At 52.3% G+C, this 19,457-nt stretch overlaps 1 long non-coding RNA gene across 2 annotated transcripts; it reads right to left on the reverse strand.

Moving 5' to 3' along the window:
• Positions 1–2,560: 2,560 nt before the first annotated feature.
• LOC127491112 (uncharacterized) lies at positions 2,561–19,449 on the reverse strand. Of its 2 annotated transcripts, XR_007919617.2 has the most exons (4): positions 19,228–19,449; positions 14,889–14,962; positions 4,768–4,927; positions 2,561–2,694 (listed from the first exon to the last, which is right to left on the reverse strand). It is a non-coding gene; the product is annotated as an uncharacterized lncRNA (long non-coding RNA). The 2 variants fall into 2 exon arrangements; XR_011379886.1 differs by lacking the exon at positions 14,889–14,962.
• Positions 19,450–19,457: the final 8 nt, after the last annotated feature.

Below are 19,457 nucleotides of genomic sequence, written 5' to 3' on the forward strand. Positions count from 1 at the left end.
TTGAATCCACAGTCCCCATCAGTATTTAGACAAGGCCATAAGCAAAGTGGAAGGTCTCTCCTCCCTTCAGAGAAAAGTACATCCTTCTTTGATGGCCACTTCTTTCCACTGGGATCTCACCCACCAAGGTCCTTCATGTAGGCCTTTTTTTTGCCACAGTGTCTTGGCTTTCCATGCCTGAAATGCTCTCGTGGGCTTTTCAGCCAGACCAGAATGCCTTAAGGGCTGATTCTGAGGTCAGAGTGCAGAGACAAGGATTTAAGAGCAAGTAGTGAATTGGGAGGTGAAGGTAGATGAGTAGTAAAGGGAGACAGGAAAGAGAAGTGGGTGATAAGTGGGTGAGTTACCAGGAAACTTAGCACTTTGGGTGCCATAAGCTCACTTCCGCTGGGGGGCTCTGGGAGACCATGTAAGACACACACTCAAGGGATGAGGGAGCTCCAGTGTTCACCCCCGACTCCCATCCATCCTCGAGTGAGGGTTGCTCTTGTACGCGAGTGCATGCCTGTGCATGGGCATGTGTGAGAACGTGTGCAAGGAGGAGGTGTGAATCTCCTGATGCTCCTGGCTTGCCACATGGTCCGTGTAGGGAGGGAGTGACAGGAAGAGAAAGCCCACAGGCCAGGTCCTGCCCGAGTAGCAGCTGGATGCGGGCAGTGCACCCTGAAGAACCAGGATGAACGGGGACCGCAGACCGTTTTGAGGATGACACAAGCCACTGATTGTGAAACACTTAGCAAAATCCCTGGCACAAAATAAGCACTCCTTGAAGAGCTTGGTTAGCACAGGGGCCAGGTCGCTCCTCTCTGGGATGGCTTGCAGTCTTCACATAGATTCCATTTTTGCTTTTCATGCTTTACTTTGAGACAATGAACCATTAGTAGGACCTTGATACTACCCTCGCCAAATGTGTGGCACTGGCTTTCTTGAAGCTGATTATGGAAATATGAAGTGGGTTTGCTGATGGAGCTGTCTCAACCAGGCAGAATGTCATCGTGTCACAGTCTGCGTGACAATTATCTGCCTGTCTTTAATGGAGAAGCTAACATGCAAATAGCACCTCATTCAGTAGTGGAGACCACCACCAAAGGATGTCATTCTGCAATAACACAAAAGGCCAGAATCTTGGTGGCTTAACAAGGACTAACAGCAGTCTCACCCACTCCATACATCCTGCATAGTGAACTCCCTGAAGACAGGTGCTGGGTGGAAAAACCGGATACATCACTGTATTCTTAGCACTTAGTGTAGTGTGCAGCACAGTGGTGAGTGCATGAATGAACGAGTGAATGAATGAATCACATCAACATTAGGCTCACAGCTTTCCTTGGGCTTCCTGGCTTCTTCCTGTTTCATATCTACTCAGTTCAAACAGTTTCCTCTTTGATGCTTTCTTGCACTCTCAAGTGTGAAATAACCTCACTCCCTAACTGGTTGAGTGCTTCGTGTGTCCCCAGTGCACCACATTCTGCTATGGGTCATGGTTCTTTGTGTCTGTGTCAGCCCTTGTTACTCTTCCCGCGAGTCCCCCTGATGGCTCCCGAGCACACTTTGTACACTCCCCGTGTCCTGCCCCGGCTGTGAGACTCTGGGCTCCAGGACGTGCATCTCCCCTTGCAGTCCCACCCACTGCTTTCTTCTCGCCAGCTCTGCTCCAGCCACAGTGGTCTCATAGCTATTCCCTGCATCTGAATGCATAGTCCCACCTCAGGTCCTTTGCACCTGCTATACTCCATGAGTGGACTCTACTTTCTGCCTCCAGAACACTTGCTCAGCTGATTCAGATCACAGCTCATGTCATCATGACCTTTCCTGACCACCATATGTTAAAAAAGCACACAGTACTACATGAATCTGCCTTATGTGTTTTCAGTGTCATGTTTATTTGGTTGTCTTCTTGTCCACTTCCTCCACTCACAAGAATGCAAAGTCCACAAGGACAGGAACCTTGTTTTATTGAATGCAGTATCTTCAGCTCCCAAAGCAGTGACGGGCACTTAAAAGGAGCTCAGTAAATATTGGTCAAATACATATATAAGGGTTACTATCCCATTTTAGAAATGGGCTGTCTTAATGCTAGGGAATTGAAGAAACTGCACAAAGCAAGATAGCGATTATTTATCAATCATTTCTATCACATGTCCTGTGCACAGACAAGGCTTATTCAGGTCATGCTCCTTTACCACCAGACTACCATGGGCTGCGCGGCTTGTAAGCAATGGACGCGTGTGAGATCAAACGCCGGCAGGGTCAGGTTCTGGTGAGAGCACTTTGCCAGGCTGCAGACTGATGGCTCCTTGGTGTAGAGCAGAAAGAGTGCTAGTGAGCACGCCTATCTCTCCTTCTTTTCCAAGATTCATTTGAAAGGCAGGATGACAGAGATGTGCTGGGGGCTGTGGTGGAGATCTTCTGTCTAGTGGCTCACTGGGCCAGGAACTCCATCCAGGTCTCCCATGTAGGTGGCAGAGACTCAAGCACTTGGGGCATCAGGTGCTGCCTTCCAGGGACATTAGCATGAAGCTGGATCAGAAGTGTGGAGTAGCCAGGACTTGAACCAGTGCTCTGATACGGGATGGCGGCATCCCAAGTGGTGGTTTAACCCGCTCTGCGTGATACTCGCTGCTGCTTCTCTTTCCTCTCCCTCTTCTTTTTTAAAGACTCAAATCTTTTAAAAATTATTTTTAACTTGTTTATCTGAAAGAGAGACAGAGGCAAAGAAAGATCTTCCATCTGCTGGTTTCATTCCCCAAATACCCACAACAGCCAGGCTGGGCTAGGTTGAAGCCAGAAGCCCCAAACTCAATCTGGGTTTCGCCCACATAAGTAATAGGGACCCAACTATTTGAGACATCACTCAATGTGTGTGCATTAGCAGGAAGCTGGACTCAGAAGCAGAGTAGCTGGGACTCAAATGCAGGCACTCGATATGGGACGTGGTCATCTCAAGTCCCCTTTTAACTGCTGTGCCAAACATCTGACCCTTGGCTTCCTGTTCTTCTTCTCCTTAAAGATTTATTTATTTATTTGAAAATCAGAATTAGAGAAAGAAAGAGAAAGAGAAAGAGAATCGTCCATCCACTGGTTCACTCCCCAAATGGCTGCAATGGCCAGAGCCAGGCTGATCCAAAGCCAGGATCCAGGATCCAGGAGGTTCTTTCGAGTCTCCCAAATGGGTGCTGGGGCCCAAGTATTTAGACCATCTTCTGCTGCTTTCCCAGGCACATTAGCAGGGAATTGCATGGGAAGTGGAGCAGAAAGGACTTGAACAGGCATACATATGAGATGCTGGCACTGCAGGCAGTGGCTTTACCTACTACACCACAGTGCAGCCTCAGTCTGGCCTCTTATAAGGACATTAACCCTGTTCTCTAGGTCCTCACAGCCTAATTACTGCAAAAAGGTCTTGTTTCCAAATACCATCATATTGGAATTTTGACATGAATTCGGGAAGGGGCACACACATTAAGTCCATGTACGATGCTTCATTTAAATTTTTATAACAATTTTTACATATATGGCAAAGGAGTCAGTGAGAGGTTACAGGACTTGTGTAGGGCCACAGAGCCAGAGAGTGGCAGAGCTGTGATTTAAACCAGTAATCTAGCTCCCGGGCTCATGCTCTTAACCACTGTGCAATGCTCCAGGAGACAGCCAAGGGGACACTCACTGTGTGTTGCTGGAGGAACCTCCAAGAGAAGACATTTGAAGCTTTTGTCAGGTCTCTCAATGCTTATGGGAACTTTCTCGTGTTGGGATCCCTGCCCCTTGAACCTGGATGAAACCCAGCGGAGCTGTGTTGGAGGTGAGGCGAGTTACTCCTTGAGGAAACCCTTGAGCCCACATGGCCTCTGACACGGTCTCATCAAGGGGTCTCAGAGAAACTTCACACACAGGCTGAGGGCACAACTCACGAAGGCAACCAACATGGACAATGTCTCTGCTTCCAGAATATTCTGCCACCACCATCCAAATAGACCCACCAGTGGCTGGCTGCCTGAGCAAGGGATCCTTGATGCAAATGCTCTGTGTTTCTGCATGTATAGGTGAGGTGCTCAATAAATGCTCAATGAGGGGAGGTTGTTTTTTTTTTCTCTACCCAAAAGCAGACATCCATCCTTACAGGAACACATTCATCTGCCTGACACAGGTCATGTCACCCCCTCCCAGGCTGACCCATCTTACACAGGTGCTCAACTATTTTCTTAACCCCAAATAGGTTCATAAACTTTCCCCGGATTTTCATTGTCCACAGAGAAAGAATTTCAGTGGATTCTCTGAGCTCCAACGAATGATGGAGAATCAGCTCCTGCCAGAGGCCTTGAGACCAACTGCTGCATTCCCTACATCCTCACCCTCTCCTTTAATGTAGAGTCCTGGTAAGGGAAAGTGAATTAGCCAGGGATGCAGTGGCTCAGTGGTGGAGCCAGCCCTGGGACCCAGGTCTCTTCGTGTCCAGCCCAGTGGTTCACTCTCTGTAGGATGAGCCCTGCAGGACACAAAAGATTTAACTAGAATGTCACAGAGAGCAGCTTGCTGTTTGAAGGCAGCTGAGTTCTCCCTTCACCCTGTCATGGTAACCATTTTCATAGAGTTTTATTCCCCTTTGGCCTCTGATCCATGGACTAGATAATTAATCAGGCTTCTGAATAATTAAAACTATTAAAAATGCCTTTGTACCTGTTAAAATCACTCCAGTAATTACTGCCTTATCAAAAAACTGCTTCCGCACACTGGACTATTTTTCCAACAGATAGCAAGTGCTCTCACCTGAGGCTGTGCAGATTCAGGCATGGAGGAAGGGATATGTGTGACGCAGGCCAGTGCCTCTGAAGAAGAACAGGGTCGGATTTTGACTCCACAATCTCCATGGAACCTCCTCTCATTCTAACGGATGGATACAGCCTATCTCGTTCCTTCCTGTTACAGCCTGCTGGAAAACGTGGTCATTAATTAAAATATGGGATTGACTGATGGCAGCCGGATTCTTCACTATGGCCAGGCATCCACTTTTCAGTATGTCAGCTCCTTTTTTTTTTTTTTTTTTTTTTAAGATTTAGTTATGTATTTGAAAGGCAGAGGTAACAGAGAGAGAGGGAGAGGCAAAGAGAAAGAGCGAGGGGCTGGCGCTGTGGCACAGTGGGTTAACGCCCTGGCCTGCCTGAAGTGCCGGCATCCCATGTGGGTGCCAGTTCTAGTCCCAGCTACTCCTCTTCCGATCCAGCTCTCTGCTGTGGCCTGGGAAAGCAGTGGAAGATGACCCAGGTCCTTGGGACCCTGCACCCGTGTGGGAGATCCGGAGGAAGCTCCTGACTCCTGGCTTCAGATCGGCACAACTCCAGCCGTTGCAGCCAATTGGAGAGTGAACCATCAGATGGAAGACCTCCCTCTCTACTTCTCCTCTCTCTGTGTAACTCTGACTTTCAAATAAACAAACAAACAAACCTTTTAAAAAAAGAGAGAAAGAGCAAGTGAGCAAGCCTTCTTCATCTGCTGGTTCATTCCCCAAATGGCTGCAATGGCCAGGGTTGGGCCAGGCTGAAGCTCGAAGCTTCATCTGGGTCTCCCACACATGTTCAGGGGCCCAAGAATCTGGGCCATCTTCCGTTGCTTTCCTGGGTGCATTAGCAGGGAACTGGATCGTAAGTGGAGCAGTTGGGACTGGAGCCTGTGCCATATGGGATGCTAGTGTCACAGGAAATGGCTAAACCCACTGAGCCACAGCACGGACCCCAATAAGTCAACTCCTGTAGGAGCATAGTCAGTGGTGGGCTTGCTTTGCTCAAGTCACCATCTGGTTCTTCCTGACTCAGCCAACACCTGCTGCTGAGCCCTAAGCCAGGTGAAGTCAATGGGACCACTCTGGGAGCAGGACAAGCTGAACTCCAGCTTCAGCATCTATGGGACTTTGGGGACAGTAGACTGCTATCCTGAGCCTTGGATTTCACATCTGAAATATTGGGGCAAGACGGCTTGCCACAGACTTGTGAAAATAATATGCCAGGAGATGCTTTATATGGTGTGTGGCATTTGGTAAATGATTCAACAAATGGCAGCTTTTATTACAGTCATCATGATGAGGCTGGGCAAAGACATTGGCAAGTGTGAGGGACACAAGGGTGACTTCGTGGTTGATGATGCCAGCAATGACAGGTAATACACAATTTCTGTCTCATCTACTGACAGTTTTAGCTGTTCAAGACTGCAGTGACAAGCTATATTATGATGGCCAGCTGCTCTGGTCAAAGTTTAAGAGAATCACTGCTTGGAGTGCCTTTTTTTTAAAAAAAAAGATTTTATTTATTTATTTGAGAAGCAGAGTTATAGACAGAGAGATGGAGAAACACAGAAAGAGGTCTTCCATCCGCTGGTTCACCCCCAAATGGCCACAATGGCTGGCATTGAGCCCATTCAAAGCTAGGAGCCAGGAGCTTCTTCCAGGTCTCCCATGCTGGAGTAGGGGCCCACGCAGTTGGTTCATCTTTCACTGCTTTCCCAGGCCATAGGCAGGGGGCTGGATTGCAAGAGGAGCAGCCAGGACGGACCAGCGCCCCTATGGGATGCAGGCGCCACAGGCAGAGGCTTAGCCTACTGTGCCACAGCGCTGTCCCCTGAAGTACCTTTTTTTATAGAATTAGCCTGGACAGTCCAGGTTACTATGCTTTGAGGGATCAGCACCAAATTGCAGTGACTTAAGACACAAAGGTTTATTTATTGGCCCACATCGCATGCTCCCTGGGGACTAGCCAGAAACTGCCCCATGCCACCATCTGAAACTTTTGCCAGTTGCTGTGGCGCAGGCAAGGAGGAAATGGCCTACTGCTCCCTGCTTTAGAGCGTCCAGCAGAGCAACGGGTGTCTCTTCTCATATTCTTGGCTAAAGCAAGTCAAGTCGTTACTTCTAAGGGAATGGGGAAACATCACCCATATCTCTGGAAGGAGAATTGGAACTATTCAGTGCACAGGGCTAATGACCAGCACACTCCCTTGTTGCCGTAGATTTCTCAACAAAGTTGCAGTGGATTCATTTCTGAGAGGAGCAGCATGGTGGGGGCAAGAGGCGCGCAGTCACCACACAGACCCCTGGAGTCCGGTGAAAGCAGGCTTGAGGCAGACTCGATTATTACAGTTGGAATAACATCTTATATAGTCAAGACCAGCCAATCTGGTCAAGGGGCGGTCTGTGCCCCAACCAATCACAGCCTGTTGCCAGGCAGACTCTATTGCCAGGTGTGTTTCAAAGCCATTCCTGAGTAACTGACACTTGCTTGCCAGTGGCCACCTTGGCATGGCCTTCTCATTCCACCACATTCCCTCACTTTCCAATTCCGTCCACTGGGAGAATAAGCCTATCTTGACCTGGGGACACCAGTTTTTTCTTTTCTCCTCCCCCGCCCCACCTGATTCTCACACTCAACCCTGCTGGCCGCAACAATGGGCACCTGATTCAAGTTAGGCAGCTCACAAGGCTCCACAGCCCAACCACCGTCACTGGTTCACGGGAGAAGCCTGGGACCAACCAGGGTCATTCATATTGGAGTGAAGAATGCCGCAGTCTGTTTGAAGATGGAGCTGGGGTCCATGCTGGGGTCCACTCAGCCTTGCGCTCTGTTCTGCGGTAAGTGGTGAGGTGCTGGGGGAACGGGGCTGGCAGCGTCCTGGTGACCAAGGCTGACCCTGAGCCTGTCTACTTTCAGATCCGTGCCTTACCTCTAATCCCTGCTCCGCGTTCAGAGGGGTGAGCCCTGGTGACTGAATTTCCCCAGGTACTGACTGCACGCGTGGGCAGGGGAAAAGCAGGGGGCGTCTGCTTTGAGACATTTCTCCAGCAGTAAAGCAGTGCCCTCCTTGGCATCAGCTGCCCCAGTCCTCGGCCTCCAGCACCTTTGTCCCTCCCTCTTTGGACTGCTAGTGGCTTCTTGGTCTCTGCTATGTCTGGGTTGCCACTTCACCCCTTGGTGGCTTCCTAACTCCTATGTCATCCGCATAACTGACTGCCGACATTTAGTCTCCATTGTAAAGACTTAGAGCAATTTCTGATTTCCAGGTTATGGTTGGGCCTTGCCTGTTTAACTCCTGCTTGATGAGGTAAGCTCACAGCTCTTCTGTTTGGCTGAGGTCAACTTGAGATGGGTGTCTGTCTTTGCCACCCAGAAAAGCTGGTCCAGTGCAGGAGATGGTAGGAAAAAAAGCAGCTGAGGGCCTGAGAGCCACTACTGCCACGTGAGTGCCCAGCGCTTTGTTTCCACCCTGGAATCCCCAAGGCAGCAATTGTGACCTCCAGCTTACCCACAAGGAAGAGGGGACACCGGTGATTTCTGTCCCCATCAGGTTCATTTTCTTTGAGTGGAAATCCACTTAGAGCCAGCTGCTCCGTTAAACAAGGCAGGCGTTCCCACAGGCATGCGGGGACCCTGGGGTGTCAAGACGAGGGAGGGAGGCGAAGTCTATTTGCTACTTCGCGAATGGCCCAGAAGCTTCACCTGCTTCTCCCAGGTGGGAGTGTCGTGAGGTGGGGGAGCCCTCCACGGAAATCGGCCACAGGCCTCTCCAGGAATTGTGAGCCAAGGCGGCACTTGCTGCTAATTGCACACACATTTTGCTAAAGGTAGTAAATAGGAATCATTCACTTGTCCTTAGAGACCACGGCGCCATTCAGTATTCATGGTGAATATATCACCGGGCTTCATAAGAGAATCATTTTAAAACAAAGCTTGGTCAGCTGTTTAATAATTTACTGATAGTGACAGCAGGGAGAATATCTAATAACCAGAGAGATTGGCTTTCAAATAGAAAATAAATTCATGTTAGAAGAGTTAGAGGAGGGAAAAAATGGTGCTGGGGAGAGCATGATTAGCAGCAAGGAAATATTTAACACTTGTCAATTGCTGATTTTGTTTTGAATCCTATCAGTGGAGAAATCTGATTATTAAGAGGTTGTGAAATTCCATGTATTTAAGTTTAAGACATTCAGAGGTCCTTAGTGTGTGTCTCACGGGAAATAAGAATTATTTCCAGCAGGGGCTGGGCACCACGGAAGCGTTACCGTTTGTTAGCCTGGGTGCTTTGGGGGGCAGAAGGTCTGCGCTGTTCGCAGGTGCAGAAAGCTAACCCACAAAGAAACAAAAGCAACCCAAGCTACAACGGTACAGTGTCCTGCCTGGGGAGAGGCCCAAGCCCAGGAGCGACTGCAGAGAATCCGGCAGCTGGGTAAACGGAACCCTGTTGAGATACCTGTAAAATGCAAGGGGTTTGAGACTTCAAGTTGCCTGTTGATTGCCATATTCTTAGCCTACGATTTGGGAGATGCAATTACAGTGATTTGAGAAGGTCCAGGAACTGCTGAGAGGAAAACCAAAGCTAAAATCCTCACTAAGCCCCAACCACCAAGCTTCCTGTGCCTCAGTGGCCTCACCTGTGATTGGGGAGCGGTAGGAGACCATGCAGGGCAAATCCTGCCTTGATGGCCTTCAGCTGTGTGCACCATGTGGCACAAACCCTCACATTGACTCCAGAGGCAGAAGCTAAACCTCAGCGCCACCCCGAAGATCTCCACTGGCAGACAGTAATGTGCAGGGCTCTCGGTGAAGGGGCATTGTGCTGCCCTCTCCCCAACACGGCCCTCGGGGCTCAGGGCACAATCTGTCCTCAAACCAGCACCCAGACTCCGCACTCCAGACGAGGTGGATGGTCTGGGTTCCCAGATGATGTTTTCCACATTCCAAGTTTGTACCCTCAATTCTTCACGTTCATTTTGACAAACCCACTCCTATTCTGCCTTCAGTTGTTAGCATTATTTTAGCTTGTAGAAATGATGATTTGTCAATGTTTTACTTGATGTGGGAATGGCCTGTCATGCCAGCGACAGTGTCAGCATGTCTGGGGGACCCCCCCCCCCCACCATCGTGACCTGGTCCCACAGGGGCTAAGTTCTCAGCTACCATTTTGGGTGAAACATATTCCTGTGCAGTGTGATAAAATACTTCTTAGGTAGGTGCTATTTTCTGAAATTTAAGAAACTGGTATTTATCCCATGGGATTGGCAATGGAGTAACTTGGTGCTGTGAGCATCTCCAGGGTAATGCCTCCTTTGGTACAGAGGGCAGGGAGGGTGTGTAAAAATCCCTGGGTCTGCATGGGCAAGGGGGCTTGGAATGAGGGTCAGGGGAGGGCAGAACCCAGCTAACTGGTGAGGTCTCTACAGGCGTTGGGCACTTGGATAAGTAAATGTGGTAGGCAGATGTTGCTGTACTGCTTGTGTTTCACCGGGAGAAAACACCCTACTCCCTACTCGGTCTTCAAGGGGCTGTCAGAGCGACGACCCTCAAGCTGGGGCAAACGGCCTAGGCTGGGCGATTAGTAGCTCCCGTCCCCCTCCTTGGCCGAATGGGCTGGTTCAGGAAGTAGAATGGGAAATGAAAGCAGTCACTGAGTGTCTTCTCTGGTTTCCAGTTTTGGATTGGGTTTGGCAGGTGCTGCAGATGACCCCGTGTACTGAGGGTGCCATGCTGTGGAAACTGCTCACACAGCTGTCACTGTCCAGTGTCTGCACACAGAAAGAAGCACAGCTGAGATACTGAGAGAGGAAGCCCAGAGGCCATCATTTAAGTACCTAGATCCAGCTTTACCTGAAGGTGCTCAGGAATCTCTCAGCTAAACAAGCCACTGGAGTCCTCTCTAGCTTGTTTGAGCAGGGCATCTGCTGCCAGTAGGAAAGTGTATTGCCCGAGACATAACAGGTGCACGTGTCCCAGGCTCAGGGTTCATCCTGCACATGTTCTAGGCCCTGGAGACACAAAATGGGCAAGAGGTAGACGTGGCCTCAGCAGGCTCAGAGTCAGGCGCAGAAGCTCCCCACTTCCCCTGTCCCTGACAGCACATCGGCTGCTCACACACTCTCTGTGCCTGAGATTCCCTTCCACCGCGGCCTCCGGAGATCCCGGCTCTGCTCTGTGACTGATTAACGCACATCCTGCTGGTTCTAGTGCTAGTGCTGTCCAGGGACTCGTGTGGACAAATGTCCTGGCCCCGAGGCCAGCACACTGGATTCACCACTGTCCCTGATGTGCAGGGACACCTGACCTGGGCACACAGGATCGGCATCTCCTGGGTTATAAAGGGGACAGAGCCCTTGGATGATTCAGGTCTCGCCCCCTGCCCCGCGGTGGGAAGGATTCTAGAGGAAAAGCCCTGGCCATAGTTCTTGATGGAGATAACCAGAGATTTAAAAGATTCTGCTGCCTGGGTCCTGCTCATATAGGCTGAGGGTGGGTTCCCAGCTGACTGTGGTAAGTAGCAGGTTTGAGGACCACCATAGCGGCAGTCAGCTCTGGAGTCCCCCACCCAATACAAGCCCTCCTGACAGCTCTCAAGGGCTGGAGTGTTGGGGGCAGCATTCTTTGACCTTCAAGGGCTCAGTAGTTGTGGTGGGTGGAAGACCCATAGGCACCTGCTGTCGCTCCCCCTCTTCGTGGAGGAACGACACTAAACCCTGCCTAGGCTTCATATCCGAGTCACGGCACCATTATGTCGCTCCCCCTCTTCGTGGAGGAACGACACTAAGCCCTGCCTAGGCTTCATATCCGAGTCACGGCACCATTATGTCGCTCCCCCTCTTCATGGAGGAACGACACTAAGCCCTGCACTGTTCTTTCGTCTGCTCGGCCTTCCCCGGGTTTGCTGCTGGTTCTTCCTGGGTTGGCTACTATCCCTTCCACCTCCGTGGAAGGGCAGTTCCCCCTGGCCACATTCCCCACTTCCGCAGGGGAGCGGCACACCGCTGGCCGGCTCTCTCGGGGGCTGCACAGGTGTTCCCCTTAGATGTTCCTGGTGCATGCCGTCTCTCTCCTCCTTTATAGTCCTCCTCCGCCAATCCTAACTCGGCTGCCCACACGCCGAGCACGCTGCTCTCCTCCAATCAGGAGCAAGTCCTACAGTTTATTAGCTGAACTGGAGGCAGCTGTGTAGAAGCTGTTTTCTCCTCTCCCAGCGCCACATTGTGGGAGAGCAGATGCACAGAACAAGTCTTAATTCCAGTAACTCAGTCCAGTCCGGGCTGCCCCCCACAACCTGCCAAAATACAGTCAGTGAAAATAACAAATACATACATCAAACTAACAAACACATATCAGCTCATGCAGGGAAACATGAAAGTAGGGTCATGAACCAAAGATTCTGATTGAGCCACTCTGTAAAGCTGAGGTCTGAGGGAAGTTTTCCAAGATTAAGACAGGGACGCTTTCTGCATCATTTCCATGGCAAATATCTTGGTACTGTTTCTTTCTCGGAATTTGGCCTCTGCTGTGGCACTTGGGCCCCTGTAGGGGGGCAGCCCAGCACTGTGGGCAGACAGGTTCCTCTTCATGGCTCCTCTCTGCCAGCTGCTCCAGCACTCTGACCACAGGGTGGTCTCCAGGGCAGCTGTGTTGGCCTGGGCAGATGTGCCCAGTTCTGCCCTTTCACAGGACTCCCTGGGGTACAGTCTGATGAACAGGACAGATTTCTAGGCTCTTCCTGAAGTCTTGGATTTAGGAGTCCGGGGTGAGGAAAAGCCGAGTTAATAACAATCGCTCCTGGTGGGTCCTCAGATCAGGGCACAATGGCAAACCTCATCCTGCTTACCTGGGAATTTTGCTGGGGTTCCTTTTTGATGAGCTGGTGTCCCTATAGATCTCTCAATAAATGGGCACTCTCCCTTTTGCTTGGGAACAACTCATCCTGAATGTATTTGACCCTGGCAGGTAAACGTGTCCTTAGTCTTAACTAACACTGAGTGTTTGCTGTATGCAAGGATGGGGCCTGCTTTGGAGATGTGAGGGTATATGACACAATCCTGGCACCCTCTGAGGCTTCTCTCCTTGTGGAGAAGGTGATCTACAAATGTTAGGCCCCTACAGTGCAACCCATGGATACCTCAAAGCCACGCCCTGAAGGATAAGGAGAGATGAGGAATTTTGGGTCTGGCATCCCAGAGAGAACTACACAGGCGCAGGTCCGGAGGGAGGTCATGGGAGCAGGGTGTGGAGAGGTGAAGTCATAGTACAGGGAGCCACTGCCCCAAGACCTCAGTTTTCGTGCCATGTCTGCACCTGCTTGAGCATGCAGTGCCTTCTGATCTCTGAGCATTTGTGCAGCTGCTGCAGTCACCTGGAAAGTCCTTCCTTTCTTCTCTACCTGGGGAGACTTCACATGGAGGGGAGCCTAAGGTGAATTAGGGGTAGGACGGGTGGGCTGTGTTAAGGGCTCTGTCGTGTATGCTGGGGGCATCCGTGAAGGACTCTGGTTGAGTGAGAGCTTGGGCAATGACTGGAGCTTCTAACAACTGCTGTGGCCTCTGTCGGGATGGAACTGGGGTCAATGAGGAGCTGAAGGTCGCTGCAAGGAGGTGTTGAGACGCAACGGGTTCTCCTCTCATCTTGGTTATGGGCCTGCCCCTGCCTGGAACCTTCTGGAATCTGAAGGTGGAGTCAGGGTCCAGTCGAAGGGCTGAGAGACTTTTTTTTTTTTTAAGATTTATTTATTTGAAAGTTAGAGAGTTAGAGAGAGAGAGAGAGAGGGAGAGGGAGAGAGAGAGAGAGAGAGAGAGAGAGAGAGAGAGGTCTTCCATCCGCTGGTTCACTTTCTAACTGGCTGCAATGGCTGGAGCTGTGCCACTCAGGAGCCAGGAGCTTCTTCTGGGTCTCCCATGCAGGTCAGGGGCCCAAGGAGTTGGGCTATCTTCTGCTTTCCCAGGCCATAGCAGAGAGCCAGATCGGAAGTGGAACAGCCTGGAATTGAACTTGTGCCCATGTAGGATGCTGGCACTGCAGGAGGCGGCTTTACCTGCTATACCACAGCGCTGGCCCCGGGGCTGAGAGTCTGAAAAGGACCCCCATGTTCTGAAAAGGCCTGTGTCCAGTTGGTGAGCACCAGGTCGCTGCAAGGACGCTGGCCTGGGGACCAGTGGTGTAGGGGACTGGGTGGCGTGGGGAGGAGCTCCTGACTCTGGATCGGGGCAGCTCTGGCCATTGTGGCATCTGGGGAGTGAACCAGCAAATGGATGACCCCCACCCCCACCTCTCTGTGAATCTGCCTTTCAAATAAATAAATCTTTAACAAAAAGAATGGTGGCTTTTCTCCTGTTTGATCAGAGAAGCTCTTTGATAGAAGGAAGAAGTAAAGGCTGGGCCATGTCTCAGTTACGTTTGATGGCTCTCATTCAAACCCTGACACTCCATCCTCTTACTCAGGCGACCTCCCATTGTGGGCTCCGTGTGGATGGGGTCCCTTTAACTTGACGTTCCTACTGCCTGGCATAAGGTTGCTGTGTGAAGCAGGTGCACAGATCCATGCTGGGTGCTTGCCACATATCACTTAGTATTTTTTAATTAAAAGAAATGGCTCTTTGACAGATCACACTTGGGCTAGATGCAGCCCAAGCATTAAATTCAAGGCATCCCAGACAATGAGATCTACTTGCCAATCCACTGGTCTGCATGCTGGTGTTTTGGCCCACGAAGGTGGCAGCTGGCTCTCCATGCTGTGCTGTTGGCCAGGTGTGTCTGACAGTTGGCCAGTGGTCAAGGTTGGGTGGTGTGGTGAATCTAAGACTTGCAAGCAGAAAACAAAGAGAGGAAATGATCTTCTGAGTGGGCCAAGCCCAACTCTAAGCGTGTTCACATCCATTAACTCCCTTAATTCTCCCATCAGCTCGGTGAGGTGGGAATAATTGCCCCAATTTCACAGATGGGGAAACAGATTTGGAGAGAGAAAGGGACCAGCGTGTGGTCACTTGGGTGGTAAATGGAGGTGTGAAGAATGAGCAGGTGCAAGGCCTCCCTGGAAGAGGGGCGTTCTCCAATTGGAACATGGCTTAGAGGAACAGGAAGGACATAGGAACGGAGGCTGCGTACCTGCAGCACGGCCAACATGCACACGAAGGCCTCTTGGAAGTGTGCCCACGAACTTTCTCTGTCCCCAAAGAGCACTGAAGGGAGGAAACCAGAGAGCGGGAGTGTGAACTGGGGGTAAGCAAAATACAACTGCCAAGGCCCCAAACTGACAACGGATTCCTTCATAAAGGCTGGCTTTGGGAGAGAGAATCTTACTGGATAGCACATGCTTTTATAGACAAGCAAACTGGTGGGATCACGGGGTTAAACTTGAAACATACTTAGGATGTCTAAGTTGCATTTGGGTTATTTATGTTTGCATGTCTTGACAGACAGCATGAATGCATATTAATATTCCTGTTGTCAAAACATTATGCAAGCCAGAACTCCTGGCTCTGAAGGGGTCTGTGGTGTGAGCACAGCCACTGTGCTAATAGAAAGGTTAACTTGTATTTCTGAATTATTGATGGTTGCTTGTTACTAATTTTTTCCCCCAGAAAGGAAATTATTAATGAAGAGATCATTGCCAATGTGTCTGACATCTATTAATGGTTTCATCTTGCAACCAGATTAGAAGAGACAGCTGGTCCAGGAATTTATGCGTGGAGACGGCTCCAAATGTGCTGACAACTCCGTGGGAGGGTGGGGCACACGGTTGCGGGGCCTGGGCATCCACACAAGTGACTGGTGCGAGGGGCTCTCTGGGCTGGCACGGGCTCGGTGCCATGGCTGCCATAGGCCTCTGTGCAGAGGGGACCAGGTGGCAGATGGCCTATTAACCTCCTGATGGCTTCTCAAACTCTTGTTCCCCACGGGAGCCCCTTGGCCCTCAGACTGTGCCACACATGCATTGGCATCCCCTAATGGGTGCTGCACAGCCATGGTTTTCAACTTGAGCGTGTCTCATCATCACTGGCAGAGCTGGCTGACAGATTCCTGGGCCCCAGCCCCCAACATTTCATTTGGCACATTTGGGGTCTGCGAACTTGACTTTCTAATGTGTTCCCAGGTAATGCTGATGCTGCAGGTGTAGGGACCACACTTTGAGAACCAGTTTTAGATCAGTGATGGCCACAGGGCACTGGGAGATTGTCTGCAGAGAAGGGGCGGGAAAACTTACTGTAAAATTTTCAGCACTGTGGGCTGGAGGACTCAACTCTGCTGCCCTAGGTCAGAGAGCAGAACTCAGGCAATATGGAAGTGAATCAATGGGTTTGTGCTCCAATAAAGCTTTATTTATAAAGATAGGCAGGGGGGAAGGGTGGATTAGGCCCATGGGCTGTAGCCTGTGGCTCTATGCTCTCAGAGAAGTGCTGTTGAATGGGAGATTCTGCAAGAAGCAGCAAGGGGCAGTACACAAACAAGCATGGCTGTGGCACAGCTGAGCTTTTTAATCACAGGCAGGGGCTGGATTTGGTGGGCGTCCACTGACCTCTGTTATAGAGCAGTGCCGACAACTCTCTGTGATCAGGGACCTGCTCTGGATGTGGGAGCTGAGTGGGGTAAACATGGTGTCTGAGAGATTGGGGCCCTGAAGGTTCTAAGCTGTAAACTGACCTGGCCAGTGGCCACCTGGGCCACAGCGGTGGAACCACCTCCCTTCTGCACATGAAGTGCCCTTCCTTCCTCCTCACACAAGTCTTTGCCCCACTGGAGCCTCAGTTTGCCCATGTATAAGGTGGGCACAAAACAACAGCTGCTTCATCAGCCTTTGCCCACAGAGAAGTGAGGGACCTGGGCCCAAAGAGTCCCCCTGGAACTCTGCTTCTGCCCTGGGGGTGGGTGGACAGTGAGGCCAGCTCTGGATGCCTTTATATCCTCTGTCCAGCCTGTGACCATTGTGAGGGCCAAGACCACATTTGCTCTGGCCACAAACCCACAGAACCTGCACATGGCCCCTGCACATGCTGAAAGGATGCCCCACGTTTCAGGCTTCCCCGGAAACTGCACTTGGATGAAGAGCTCTGCATCAAACAACCACTGCAGACTTGTTCCCACCAGAGATGAAAGGGAAGCCCCCATGCAGACTGGGAAACAGGCCCCAAGAGGCCTCTCCAAAGGGCCCCCAAAGTTAAAGGCACAGTGGCCCTAGGAGGCCTGCTGGTTGAGCAGAGGTGCCAGAGGACGCAGGGCCATGCCACTCCTCCCACATGCCACGAGCTCTCCCCAGGCCTGGGTTCCCTTGCCCTGAGCCAAGCACCCACGCGGAGTCATGTGGCAGCCTTGCAGGCTGATGGGAGCAGACAGGAGAGTGGCTCCTCCTTTGTAATCAGCACCCAGGCTCCCAGTGCTGGGGAGTGGGAGATGTGCTGTCGTTCTCCGTGAAGCCCCCCACCCCCCAGCCAGTGCGGAGGGCATCTCTGGCTTTGTGCCTGCATTCTCTCTCCAACCCCGCGCGGTCCTATGTGAAGCACACAGGTGCCCTTCCGGAATGTAGTTCCGTAGAACAGACCAAAGAGGAGACAACACCCCCACCATGTGAAGAATATCCCGCAGCAACCAATCCAGGGGGCTTTGGTCAGGAAGAGCCTGCTGGCCAAAGCTGCAGAGAGAAGCCCTAGGGATATAGGATGTGGGATGGAGCCTTCCAGAAACAGGCAGAGGCAGGTGCAGAAGCTTTAAGGGGACAGATTCCAGTGGGGTGGGTTGCTCAGAGAGCATGCAGGGTCGTGGTGCAGGACCACACACCCGGGTAGGGAAGGCCTGGTGTGGGTTCAGGTCCTGCTTTGCCAGCGGGGTTATCCCTGGAATGGGTTTCTCCCAACCCTGGGGTCCCATGAACCCATTCAGACCTGGGAGCTCTGCCTGCAATGATACATACAGCATCCCCGGAGCGTGAGTGAGTGTGGGAGGGTGCGAGAGAGCACGTGCTCTGGAGAGCTGAGAGCTGCTATTTTATGCTTCTCCAGCAAGCAGGAAGACGGAGGAAATTGTCAGGGGCCCAAGGGATCCGAGACAAGTTACAAGTGTGACACCAAGCTCCTCAGTGGCTTAGAAACCTCTTCCCTGCCCAGGCTGGCTGCTGGATCAGCCATGAGTTGAGGGAGTCCCAGGTCCCGGGCTTGGGTCAAGTCCCTTCCATGGGGGCTCCCTAACAGCTCATTGGCCCGAAAGGGCTTGAGTGAGAGTGTGCTGGAGCACACAGCTGGCAGGCAGCTCTGAGCCAGAAGGTGCCTGCTTTCCCAAGGGTCCTGGAGGGCTGTTCATTGCCATGTCTCCAGAGACAGTGCAGAGAGCAGGAGGGGAACGGCGTTGCAAAGACTCGCTGAACTATCAGGAGGATCCAAGCTGCTAGTTAAAGGTTCGCCTCCTAGGCTTCTCCCCTGCCCCTCCCCCACCCAGGACCTGTGGCATCCCACGATTTCCAGGCAGGGCTCTGAGCAACCTCCTTGGTAGCTCCTTGGGACCCAGGGCTTAGGCCAGCACCTGGTGCAGGGGCTACACCTCTTTCAAGGTGGTGGTGGTGGGGAGCCCAGGGTGGAGTGGAATAACGTGCCTGGGAATACAGGGGTGGGATGTGCAGAGCAACTGGGCCTGTATTCAAGGCCTTGGGGTTGGAGAGAGGCCTTGTGTGTTTCTCAGCCCCAGTATCTCCAGTCCAGAGCTTGGCCAGCTGACTTTCCCTCTACTCTCCGACAGGCTGTCCGATCCGATCCCTGGAGCCCCTGCCCAGAAGGGAGGCTGTGCTGATGTCCCCTGAGCATGTCCCGGTGTCCCCACTCCAGGTGTCTACACCCCAGCCCCCTGCCAGCCAAAACCTCGTGGCATTGTCTTCCCCGTGGGCTCCCTGCTCCCAGCACAGCAGTGAGGGACAGCTCTGACTCTCATCTGCGGCTTTCAGCCCCAACCAGGTCTTTGTTCAGACCGAGAAGAAAAGGGAAAAACCTACCCGGTTCTGTCTCCCGAGAAAGGGAGGGCGCGAGCGTCCAGAGCAGGAGGGGGTGCCTCCTGCCCGGTCTGCATCGCCTCCTGCGTGGGGGTAGGGATGAGGGCGAGATGGGGGTGACTGCGGGTGGCAGGTAGGGTGGCTGATGGCGATGGGAGGCAAGAGGTTGCGGCGTAGTCAGAGATGCGCCCAGCACTGTGTGTGTGCACGCAAACACATGTATGTACGCTCTTAGATTTTCATCTCCGGGTGTGTCCAGGACCCTCACCAGCAGCCGCCTGCCCCCCGCCCCCGCAATCCACTGGGCCCCTCAGAGCGGAGAGAGCTGCTCGCCACCCCACCCCCCCGCCGGTTCACCTGTCCCCCACCCAAGCTAGAAAGCTGCCCCATCTCCCCTCTGCCCCCATCCACCTGTTCCCCTACCCGGAATTCAAACATAGCTCCCAGTCTTCCTTCTCCCGACCGCCCCCGTACCTGCGCCCCCGCAGGGCAGACGATGCTTGGCTGCGTGGCGCCGTGCGGGGCGAAGAAGCGAGGACCCCATGGCTTGTGCGGGTGCGAGGGCGATGTGGGTACGCGCGTGAGTGTGCGAGCGGCTCCGAGCCGGCCAGCCCCGGAGAGGGTGCGCGGCGGGACCCGCGTGTGCCAGGGGCGGGCGTACGCGCAGGGGTGTGTACGCGGCCAAGGCGGAGCGGCCGGGCGGC

Source organism: Oryctolagus cuniculus, chromosome 11 (genome assembly GCF_964237555.1).
Source record: "Oryctolagus cuniculus chromosome 11, mOryCun1.1, whole genome shotgun sequence".
Classification (NCBI taxonomy): Eukaryota; Metazoa; Chordata; class Mammalia; order Lagomorpha; family Leporidae; genus Oryctolagus; species Oryctolagus cuniculus.